This window comes from Lichenostomus cassidix, chromosome 1Aa, assembly GCF_008360975.1.
Source record: "Lichenostomus cassidix isolate B80296 chromosome 1Aa, HeHo_3.0, whole genome shotgun sequence".
Lineage (NCBI taxonomy): Eukaryota > Metazoa > Chordata > Aves > Passeriformes > Meliphagidae > Lichenostomus > Lichenostomus cassidix.
Window position 1 is genome coordinate 34,039,808 of NC_139480.1, and position 12,356 is coordinate 34,052,163.

Sequence of the window (12,356 nt, forward strand, 5' to 3'; positions counted from 1 at the left end):
GACCTCTTTCATTTGAATGAAGAATCTTGCAGTGGTTTTGACTGGCACATACAGTTTTTTGCATTTTATTTCTTCCAAAATGTGATGGACAAGAAGGGAGCATTTTGTTCTGAGACTTCTCTTGAAAAGTGTGATTTCTCTAATAGTCCTGTGAAGACACATCAGTGAACAGCACTGATTAACTACATCTAAATAGGAAGACCAGAGGCAACCCCACCAAACTGGAAAATGTGACCCAGCTGCACCTTGATCCCACCCGGGACCACAGCTTTTGCTGCATTTCGTCTTTGCTAATTTGATTTGGGAAATCAGGTCTCCGGGGTATGCCATAGAAATCATTCATCCTTCAAAACAGGCAGAGTTGCTGCTACCAAAAGTCCCAGTGGACCTATTCACAATGGTGTATTTCAGCATGTGAAAAGCCTTCTGCAGCTGGAGGATTTACATAGGACTTTTTTCCTTCTTCCCCTCTGTAAAATGAGATGAACTCTGTCTTTTATGACCCATGGCATTAAGAGTGTGCTGCAAAGGGTGATAGACTGCGAAAGCCCAGGAGATACCATATAATGTTGTCATAAATTTCATCAGAGAATGAAATAATGTGACTGTGAAGTAAATAAAAAAATTGCAGGGGGAGAGAATAGGTAAGATTTATAGATTTAATTCATTTTATGATGAAAGGTTTTTCCTCCTGCCTTAAACCCATTAAGCTATTTGAGGCCATTTATTTAATTAAAACTTTCTCAGAAAGAATGGAAGTTTCTGCCATTGTTTGCCTTTCTTCTTGTTGTTAATGGCTGAAGGAAGACACTTTGATGTCAAAGCAGGCAAGATATTAGGCTGTGGCATGTGTGTGTCAGGCAGTGGCCTGTGGCGAAAGATGACAAATCATTTTAGCATTCAGTGACTTGGCATGAAGAAACATACTGCCTGATCCTATTACAGAGACTGCCCTCTGCGAGGAAAACTCTCAACAACAGGGATATTTTAAGGTCACTGGTAAAATAATTACTTAGACCTCAAACATTTTTCTTTGCTGAACATTTTTCTTTGCTGAGCATAATCGTTTGCTCGTCTCACTGAGCAGTAAATAATAGCACCTCTGTGTGTCAGTGGGTATCAGGTGGTTTTCCTGGCGGCTCTTCAGTTTTCCTGCAGATTGGAGTGGCTGAGATTACTCTACTGGCTCTGAGCTGTTTTGCAGAACACATGAGATTTAAAGCTCCTGTGTTTTCAGAGGCAGAAATAAATAGAGGTTTCCAGCTGTGTAGCTCCATTGTGACTGATTCTGTAGGACATACTCATTTTTTTATCACTAAGGTGTCCCTAATTCCTTGTTGGATATTTCCAAAGATAAGCAATATTTTTATCTCTCTTCCTTTGTTTCCCTCTAGGGAAAAGTGGTTTCATCTACAAAAGTAGTTTTCAGAAGTTCCTTTCTATATGCAGTTCTACTAATGATCACTGATAATGGTGTATTTTGCATTAATTTTAAATACAAATATGTACTTTGAACACATATGAGAAACAAAAATATTTTAGCACTGTGAAACTAGACAGGTTTCTGCTAGCATCATCCATGGGTGTTCAACAAGACAGCTTAGTGCAAAAGATAGTAGAAATCCATCAAATAGAAGTTATTTAATATATTTATGCTTCCTACTTCTCTTTCCTCTTGATTTTTGAGCCTGTTTATACTGGAAGATTTTAGGAAAAGACATTAATTCATATTGTGTGCTAGTGAAGCTTCAAGCCAGCACTTCAGGATCTGTAACAACAAGACATAATGCCAATATTCAAAGAAATGCCATAAAAATAGGCTAAAATGTGGTATGAACAACATGAAAGAATTTTCTTATTGAAAGGAAGTGAATAATTGAAAAGTGTTGGGAAAAAAGTACTAAAGAACCAGCTGTCAGATTTTCTCAGATGAAAATATATCGAGTTTTGCTGTACTCTTCTACTTACTGTCACTTGCTGCTGGAATTTCTGTCTTAAATAAATCAGTAAATTAGCATAAAATGTCCTCTGCCCACAGAATGAATGTGTAGAGACTTGCTGTGCTATCTTACAGTCTCTTTCATGAGAGAAATTGCAATAATTAAAAGTTAATCTAGTGGGAGAGATACCACTGTACTTAGCATCACTCAATGTGGGTTATGGAAATATACTTTAAAGGAGGCTCTTTTATCTCCTGAAGTCACATGGTAGAATACTTGAGAGGATTACAAATGAATTTGTCTGCAGAATAAAGCCTGCTGTCCTGACAGATTAATTCTGAGTACTGTAAAACTGCAATCAGAAACACTATGCTTTGCAACTTCCTTGTAATGAAATAAACATCATTTGCTATGCAGTAGTGCTGAGTTTGCTATTAGAAATATTACTGTGACTCTTACCAGTCTCAACAATCCTTTTATTGGCAAAAGGCATAGACACACAATGTCACCATGGGACTTATCAGACAGAAGATGAGATCAACAGTGCATCCAGGAATAAGGTGTCCAGGAACTGGATTCAAAAGCCAGTGCCTGCATTAACTAGGAGAGCTTTCTCATGACTTATGTCTCCAAAGTGCTCCTTATCATGTTCATCTGAAACAGTCAGGGTAGGTTATTTTATATATGTTAGCATTGTTAAAGTGAAAGCTAAATGGTTAAAAGGCAATCACAGGTACTTGATTTTGTTCTGTAGACTGGCTTTTCTGAAGTCAGTGTCATTCTGCTTTACAATATGACCAGGGTTTCAGAACTTCTTGTGCATTATCAAATATAAGATACTAGATAATTTCTTTATTTACCTAAAAATGCAGCTGACTGCACAGCCATTTGTATAATAATTCTTTTTTTTTTTACATACAGATGCTGCAAAAAATTTTTGTATTGTTCTGGACATTGAAGAATATTGATGGTTGAAAGTCTGTGCTTCATAATATATACTAATGTCTCCTGCACTTCTTAGGGAGTTAAATTAGTGATAGACAAATCTTTTCTCCCATTTAAATGTTTATTTTATACCAAAAATATTAATCTCTTTTAGAGTTAATAATGCATCTTTGTTTGCACAACAGGCATGTTTGTGCTCTCAGTCCAGATTTTTGAGGTAGCACTGGAAGCCTCATAAATTCATGCTCTTTATGGCTGAATGGCCTAGGTTTTTGGGGGGAATGTTACATCTCAGAATAGCAAATGATGACCCATGTGCCCTGCATGGAAATATAATAATAACAGCAACAATAACATCGAAAATAATAATAAAAATAATAATTAAAAAGGGACAATACATGTAACAGTACAACCGAGCCATTCTGTTTCTCCCACTTGATCATTTATAAGGACAGCTCTGCTCATTTGGAGAAATTATTCATATGAATATATTTTGATATGTGTCTATGAAAATCCACCTACAAGAATGATGGTCCAGATTAGTGCACTACTTAAGATAATAACACCATGCAGTGATGAGTGATACAAAACTGTGGAGCAATTCACCATATATAACACTGCTAGAGGTGTGATTAAACCATGCTGCAACTGATGGGAGAAAGTACATTCTCCATTATGTCAGTTCAAATTAAGGGGGACCTCAACCCAAAATTTAATCATGGTACCAGCAAATGCAATTGGGACTGTAAGGATGGAAGATTTTCTTTAGCTGTCTCTTGGGAAGAGAGATTTGTTGGAGTATCTGCTTGTACAAAGCAGACAAAGATAAGACAGAAGAGACTCCAAGAACAAGATAGTAACTAAGAACAGTAGAGCATTTCCAGGGAATTGTGTCTATAAAAGGCAAGTTCTTTTGAGTTAGTTATTGTCTGGAAAGAATTTGGAATAGTTGTTGTTGCTGTATTTGTGAGAATAGGATTAATGGTATTTGTGCTAAAAAAGGATTACATCAAGATGGCTAACCACCATTAATTTCTTTTTGTAAAGGGAACAACTCATGTGAGTTTTTTCTTATTTAACCAGTTTCAGTTCAAAGAACCCTAATAATGCATTCTGGCATTCAAAGTAGCAGTAATATACCCATAAAAAGGATAAAACTGAGAACTTTACTGCATGAGCCAGGTGGTCCTGTCAGTCCGGTATTAAAACTAACACTGGCTTTCCTTTCTTGCATACTTCATTGCTACACATTTCCCTCAGAACTTAATTAGTTCACTTTTCAGACATTGCTTAAGAGGGGGGAAAACCAAAAAGAGTGTAAAAAGAGCAAGTAGCATGCAGGAAAATGAATAGTGAGTTTAGTAAACCAACAGAGATAAATAACTAACCTTTTTCTATGGACAGCAAGCCTGATCATTTCCACCTGAATTTCAACAAACTCTCATTCTCTGCTCTCTGCAAATTTTCACTTAGAAAAAAATGCTTGAATAGCATGTAAAGTCTCATGTCCCCCAGACATGAGATTCAGTCTGTGAGCCAAGAGCAGATGAAACAACCCCTCTGCTTGCTGTGCTGCTGCTGAGCCGATGCGTGGCGCAGAACATGCACGGGCATTGAATGGTGCTAGCTGGGGAATTTATCCTTCACTCTCCTCTGGTAAATCCATGCTTTGACTATTTTAATGAGGTGACAGAAAATGTTTCCTACCACGGTGAGTGTGAGAGAACATTTCCAATCAAGGTAACAGAGATGTATATGATACTGGAGACTAGACCCCTGGGAGGCCTAGCACTTTTAAGGTCACTTTGGGAAGCGTAACAGTAATCCCTCTCTTTTGTGCAACTGAAACCTGCTCTGGTTTCAATACTACTTAAGCATTTTTTGCCACCTGTGCAGCTGAGTAAAGAATTCAGATTACTTTTCAGAAATAAGTCTCTGCTGTGCTGAACTTGCAGAGCCTTGCCCTCATGAGTGTGCTGAGCTGGAGAAGACAGAAGAAGACAAGAAGAAAAGGCCACTCTAAACTGGGAGGCATTCCCATGCCCAGTGGAGTGATGCCTGTACCAACTAGGTAATGCTAAACAGAAGGTGAGCGAAACAGTATGTCTATCACACAGGGACATTGCTGGTACCTGCAAAAACTTCTCCATAAGATCAGCTTCACCTCATAGAACAGAACTCAGCAATAACTGGCAGGCTTGACTGAAGTCTGATTTTGAATCTCTGCGTCATTGAGCAAAAATAAAGAAAAATCAGCCCATTAAAGCCACATATTCCATTTGCATAGCAAATACAATCTGAAAGAATGAAGACCTTTGAAAAATTAATTATTTAAACTTTATCACATAAGTACGTGTTATGGGGAAGGAGGAAGACGCTTCATGAATTTCATTTAGAGATGGAAAAATTAAGGCACAGGGAGGGCACCCAGGTCCAAAGCAGACTTGTGGATAAAACACAGGATTCCTGAATTCTCACCTGATGCTTTTCACTGCTTTAATTTTTGTCGCTGTTGAGCAGCTAGCAGAGTAATGAATGCATCGGTTCTCAGTGGCAAGAAGGAATGACCTTTATTGTTTTGATTTCATCACATTTATAGAGTTCTCAAAAGTCACCCAGATTGGTCAGTCAGAAGCCTTTCCCCAGGCCTGATTGGCCAGGCCTGCACTGCCCAAGTTCTGGGACACTGTTCCAAAACATCCAAACTTTATCTTTATTTACAAAACACAAGAAAACCTCTCATGGGAAAAACTGTGCTAGCCACAAATTTTCAGTAATTGGTGGAGCTGTCCTTGGAGTCTAATCAAGTAAAAGATTTCTTGAGTTTTAACAACAGGTTTGTCAGGGCTACAAAATTTCTTTGGATGTTTTGAGAGGTAACTTCCATGTGAAAATGTATTTTGTAAGTTTATTTTCCTGATTTCTGAGTTCAGGTTTGGTATCTCTGCTGTCTTCCAAACAGGGATGAACACGTTGTACTATTTTTAATCGCACTCTGGATCAGTCCCTGGCTTGCTTCTAAAGATAAACGAAGCCACATGTCAGTCCTTACATAAGTTGGTAAGGCCATTTCAGTTTTTATGTTTCTTCTACTTAGCATTGTTACATTTATAAACACCTTCAATAAAATCTGGAGGCATTATTTATTTCATATTTAGCAGCAGAATCAGTCTTACAGTCAAAGTGGACAATTGTAATCTAACATGCTTGAAGGGGAAATTTCTTTTTAATCCTTGTCATTTTAATAATTAACAAAAAATTGCTATTCTTTATTAATTTGTATCTTCCCTGGTTAGGCTATGTTCTGTGCATTCATGTAACAGTGTTGGTTTGTTTTTCTTTTTTTTAAATCAGTAAAGAATGTGCCTTTTTTATATTGTGTCAGTGAGTTCTACAGGTTGTTTATAGATATATGCTGCGTATAAAAGGAATTTATTTGCCAGGTTTATATTTTTTAGAATTCAAGCCTTGACTTTCAATTAATGAATACAGGGCTTTAATAAGCATTCCCTTCTTAGACATAATTTCAAGCTCTTGTTTTTGACATTGATGTAGTGCATGGACAACAGGTGATAACATTGATAACAGAGGCAAAGACTATGAAGCAGTTTGAGGTGTTGATGCCGAAACATATTTGTTGCACAATTTGAGCACATCATTTGAAGACAAATAGGAAAGAGTCAATATATGTGATACAGACAGAGTTTGGTATGGCTTTTGAAATTCCCTCCTGTGACATCTCATAAGAAAGGGAGTGGCATGCTGTACAGCATAAACTACTGCAAAAACCATACAACATGGATATGAAAACCCTGCTCAAACCTTGGTTTTAGATCGTCAATTTTCAAGAAGAGCATCTCAGGTCAGAGGATCATTCTGGATCTGATAATATGCAGTATTTTAATTAGTGACTTGGCTGATGGAATTGAAAGTGCACGTATCACATCTGCAAGATATGAAGGGTCTTAAACATTTTTACTTTTTCAGAACAAAATTAGAATTCAATAAGCATCAATGGACGTAGAAGAAAATTCACAAGTGAGGTCACACACAAGATGGAGAAGGACAGGTTCAAAAGCATTCTGCTGCCATAAGAGAAAAAGCAAAGGATCTTTAGTGGGATATATAAGCAGATATGTGATATCTTAAAGCCAGTGCTGGTCAGAATTCAGCTGGAGTGCTGTGTCCAGAATTGAGCACTGTTCTGATAAAGACCCACAGGAAGAAACCCAGAGAGAATAATAAAAACAATTGAAGGTCTAAGAAACATTGCCTATGAGGAAAGATTAAAATCATTGTTTATTCTTTGAGAAAATGGAGGGTATACATGATGCTATCAAATGCCCTGAAGATTGCTGCTTCCTGTATCTACTGAGATAAGCTCAATACCTCTTCTACACTGCAGCAAAGGAGATGAGGTTAGACTTTGGAAGACATTTGTAACTCCAAGGTTAGTCCACTGGAATGCACTGCTTGGGGGGCTCGTCTATCTTTCACCATCAGAAATTTTGAGAAAGAGCTTCAGAGGCAGTTAATATCAATCCTGCTTATTTTCTGTTATTCTGGGCCTTTTTTTAGTGGGTAGATTTGAAAAAAAACACCTACCTCACTGGTTTTAACACTCAATCAGTTGAACAGGGAGGGCAGCACAGAGGCAACCTTTAGGGCTCCAACAAGCTGGAGGCTTATTTATGCCAATGTACTGATTGGATTTGCTTTCAAAATGCTTAGCTAAACACTGAAGATATATGCCCGGGTGGGAACTATAGTTCCCAATACTACTAGCACTGGTTCAGCTGAGCTAGAAGAATAGGGGAAAATTTCTAAAATAGATAAGACTATAAGTCTCTGTACCTTTTTTTTTTTGTATGTAGTGGATCATTCTTTGGTTTTTTTTCACTGTACTATGGGGTTTCAATGCATGTGTGACTACATAGATTAATCCTTTGGTTAATTAATTAATAGATTAATCCTTTGGTTTTCTTGAGTTTATTGTTTTATAACATCTTCACAAAAAGGGAAGTAAATTGCAGTTTATTCAATATTAAAAAAGTTAATAAAATAAACAAGTAAGAATTACCATAAGCAAGTAGAAAATGAGATTTCAAAGTTTATTTCCTTTATTTATTCATGAAATTGTTGAGACATCCTCCCCTACAAAACACTTGAACATTTACACAGAGATCAACCATCTCATCATCTATTCCTCCCAACCTGTAGGGGCAAAAATTACATTAACTGGCATATGTGCTTCTGTGTAGAGATGAGAAACTAATTAAATTCAGAACAAAGAAAAATTATGCACTTGGTTTTTCTAAAGTCCTGCAGCCATCCTTCCCTTCAATCTTCCCAGAGACCTGCCGTCGTCTGGTACTGCCTTCTGCAAAACAGCTTTGTCTCTTCTGTTTTCTCATCCCTGAAACAGGTTTCTTAGTTTGAGTGGACTGAAACTATTAGGAAAGGAAACAATCACATTTGAAGGCACAGTCTCTTAGACAGCTGGTTCAAATGAGACCGAAGATATGGACAGACAGAGCTGCAGTTCAGGGGGACTCTGTGCTGTGCAGGAACTGTTTGCAATGTTTTTTATCACACCTTGCATCAGTATGACTGGAGAGAAGCTATGCAAGCGAGACTCAGTTTTTAGTATAGGGATGGCTCCAGTCAAGTCTTTGCCAAGATACCTATTCAGTGTTCCATCTAGCTGGAGAATGGGAATTTCTGATATGGGGCATTTAGCCACACTAGGGAGCTAAAAATGAACCAACAAACTGATTTAACAAGCTGAGTGAATGGATTTGATGGGAGTAGCAAATATTAGTGTTCATTAGAAACATCCCAGTTTCACCTAAGTCTGTCCTCCAGATTTCGTGCATTGTGCAGTTTTGTTGAATGGTCCTGTCACATTACACCTGTTTAGTCAGAGCTGGCACCCATGGCATAAGTAATTCCCCTAAAGCTGCAAACAGTATATCACTTTCCACTGACAGCAGTGACTTTGCTCATTTAGAACAATAGCAATGCATGGCTTTGTTTCTGCAAAGAACTTCCAGTTTTCCCGATTGCCAGGAACCTGAAGGCACTAAAAGCCCTAGATTGCCTGGATCAGCCTAATTTGGGTCCCATAGTCATCCACCTTCCTCCCATAGTGGGCAGGGACTCCAGGGCTCCATTTAAGTTCAGACCCAGGCCACCAGGGTTTGCCTGAACTTTGTCTTGTGTGAGTCTGTCTTGGGTGATCCTTCCTTGAATGAGCCTCAGACCTACATTACAGGTATAGGTCTGCACACAGGTCATATAGGTCTCCAGTATGGCCTCTTGCTCCTCCTGACAAGATGTCCTGCATGGATCGTGGACTTGATTTGACATCTCACCTTGGATGATGGTCACTGGTATAGGACAAAGCTTGTTATTGCCACCTGGCCCTGCTCTTGACTGTGCTCTCATTGGTGACCTTGGCTCTCAGTTCATGATGCCTGGAGGAGTAACTCTGCCCTGACACTGATGTGCAGCTCAGGAAGGAGCAAAGGGCTGGATAAAAATACTCTTTCAAAATAGTTTTTTCTTCTCCCCCTGCCCCCCCTCAAAAGGCTCCTTCTTTTATTTATGACTCTGGATTTAATTCAATTTATTTACTCAATTTATTTTAGCTTTTAATTTTAACCATGTAAATTATCCTTTCTGTGGTTTGTTGCTGCCTGACTCTTTAAAATATTACACACAGCAAAATACAGGAGTACTTTGAAAAAAAGAAATCTGTTGGTGATTGATTTTAGCACAGTTAAATGTCTTTGGAACTGTATTGCTTTTATTTCTTGAAATGCAAGATGTCTAACCTGGTTAAGACAGCAGATTGTCATGCCAAGCACAGTCATTGTACAGGATTAAGAACTATAAGATTACAGGTCCTAATTATAGACTCTTGTTCCTTTACTATGTCTTAATAGGTTGTTTTCAACTTCTGATTCCAGTTGTCATGTCTCTTTTGCAATCATGTATTTAATAAACTTTCTGATGCATCTTCTAATTTGTCAAACCTGTATTCTGAGAGCACTCCCTGGATTCTATTTCATGTCAATATTAGCAAATTAAATAATTTAAAGTTTGAGCTCCTTAAACTGAACATCTGTACTCTTTTGGGTTTTTTACAACAAACTTCAAATTATACTGCTGTTTGAATATTCCACATTTTGTACTTTGGTTTCTTGGTTTTCAGACTGCTTCCAGAAAAGCTACAGATGATGACTTTCTGTAGCCATTTTTTCTGCCTGAGCCCCATTGCAGTCAGCATAGATTTGCATACTGAAAAGTAATTTAGAAGATATTAGTATTTATAGGTACTGTATTTACTTTATGAGGAATGGCATTGATACATTTGCCTTTTGACACCATCTTTGTCATATTACTTTGCTCTCAGTGAACTTCTTGCTTGGTGGAAGCCATGGGGAATGTGCCACAGAGAATATTATTTGTCTGTGGCTATGTCCTGCAGGACTGGCCAAACAGGTTTCTTTCACATTCAGTGGAAAGCTGTCAAGATAATTAAAGTTTCAATTATTGACTGGAATGTGGCCTAGATTCCTTAACTGATGAATGGGACAAGATCTTGTTTACCTTAGTTTTTTGCTCAAGTTCCTCACCATGCAGCACACAGCTCAGTTCAGCTGCAGTAACAGCAAGGACAGTATATGGCCCAGCCAATACTGCTGTCATTTGAAGCATGTTTTTTGGCACTGTGATCAGACCAGTGCTGAAACGGAGTTTTATTTGTATCAGCTTTATACTATCTTGCCTACTGCCTTTAAAGACAATTGGCACACAGAACAGTACAGAAAGGTCTTCAAGTGTGTTAAGTACTGTGCTTGTGTCAGGGTGGCCGTGGGGATGGCTTAGGGCAAGCCCAGATGAGATGGAGTAGTAATTGCTCTTTATCAAACTACTGGAGCTGGAAAAACGTCTTTTAGCAAGTGAGTCCTTTTATAAATCTCCACGTGGCCTCATTTCAGAAATTTTGTGCGTACAGTTCAGTCTTTAATTACGATATATATTAGGGAGGCCAAAGACCTGATTTGGAGCAGTTCATGTCCCATGAATGAAAACTGTTCCAGCACATCTTTCATTTTCTCATTTTTAATTGTGCAATCCCGCGCCTCTGTGACTGCATACCATTAAACACAGAATTATTAACTTCCTTGTGTTTTTCGCGGCAACAGAACACTCAGCGCCTAGCAGCGCTGCCCTCGGCTGCCCTTGAGCAGCAGCAGCAGCGCTGTGCTGTTCGCAGCCCCAGGCAGGCCCGGTGCCGATGGAGCCCCGCGGCCCGAGCTGCTCTCTCACCCCGGCCCGGCCCGCCCGCTCCCCTCACGGAGGCACCCCGCCCCGCCGCTAGGGGGCAGCAGCGGGAACAGCGCACACCTGCCCCCCGCCCCGCTGCGGGCGCTGCGCTGCGCATGCGCGGCCCGGCCCCGCAGGTCGGCTGAGGGGACGCGGCGGCGGCGGCGGCCGCTCCTCTCTCGAGGCTCGGCAGGTACGTGCGGCGGGGGCTGCGCGGCCCCGGCTCCGCCGGCGGGAAGGTGGGGTGGCTGCCCGGGCCGCGGCTCCTCGCTGGTGCTGCTGCACCTGCCCGCCGACGCGCCTCCGGGAGGCTGTGCCCAGGCGGGCGGAGCCGGCGCCGCCGGGGCGCGCTGCTCCTCGCCGGGGCGCCGTGACCGGGCGCGGGCGGGCTGTGGGTGCCTGCCTGGAAGACCGTGGGGACAGGTGACGGCCCGGGCCGTGCCGCTTTGCCCGTGTGCGGCGGGAAGGCGCTCCCGGATCCGTCGGGGCTTGCCTGAGCACGGAAGGGGCAGTCGGCGGCAGGGATGCACTTGTCCCCGAGTCCAGCCGCCGTCGAAGGCAAAACTGGATAAAAGTAGTTCTCAGAGATCACCCCGGGAAATGCCGGCCGCACCTGCCCCGGGGGAGGCAGCGGCGGCGGACAAAGAGCCATCGCAGCCCCGGGGCCGGCGGGTCGGAGCGGCTGCCTGCTCCCCACGTAGTGCCCGTGGCGGGCCCGAGGGAAGCGCGGCCGGGCGGCAGTGCCCAGGACGGGGAGAGGAGGGGTGCGAGGAGAAGCTGGGCTGGTGCTGTCGTCTCCGCTCGCAGACCTCTCGGGCGGCGGAGCGGCAGGTGCGGGTCGGGGCAGAGCGCCGAAAGGGGCAAAGAGAGAAGCGGGGGAAGTCAGCCGGGCAGGGCCCCTTGTGGGGTTCCCAGATTTTACCCCCTCGAGGAGTGCCACTGCAGCGTGGTCAAGGACCGGAGTAGGGTTCTGCGCTGTGGGCTAGTGGGGCTGCGCTCCCCTGTAGCGTTTCTGGTTGCTTTATGCTCTGTCGAGCAGTACTGGGGGTCATACCTAGTCGCCGATGAGTGGTCTTGTAAGCTGTAGTAATTAGGTAGCAGATTGCAGTTAGCCTTAATTTCTAATGTAGTTATATT

The 12,356-nt window shown here is 41.6% G+C and overlaps 1 protein-coding gene across 4 annotated transcripts in view; it reads left to right on the top strand.

The window, feature by feature from the left end:
- The first annotated feature begins 11,287 nt into the window (after positions 1–11,287).
- Positions 11,288–12,356, top strand: part of RAB3IP (RAB3A interacting protein) — a 33,679-nt gene continuing 32,610 nt past the window's right edge. For 3 of the 4 annotated variants that reach the window (XM_085044817.1, XM_085044822.1, XM_085044836.1), the window contains exon 1: positions 11,288–11,412. The gene's annotated coding sequence lies outside the window, so the exon portion shown is untranslated. Of the gene's footprint in view, positions 11,413–11,731; positions 12,051–12,356 lie in introns of those variants that run through there. The other variant, XM_085044829.1, reaches the window with a different exon arrangement.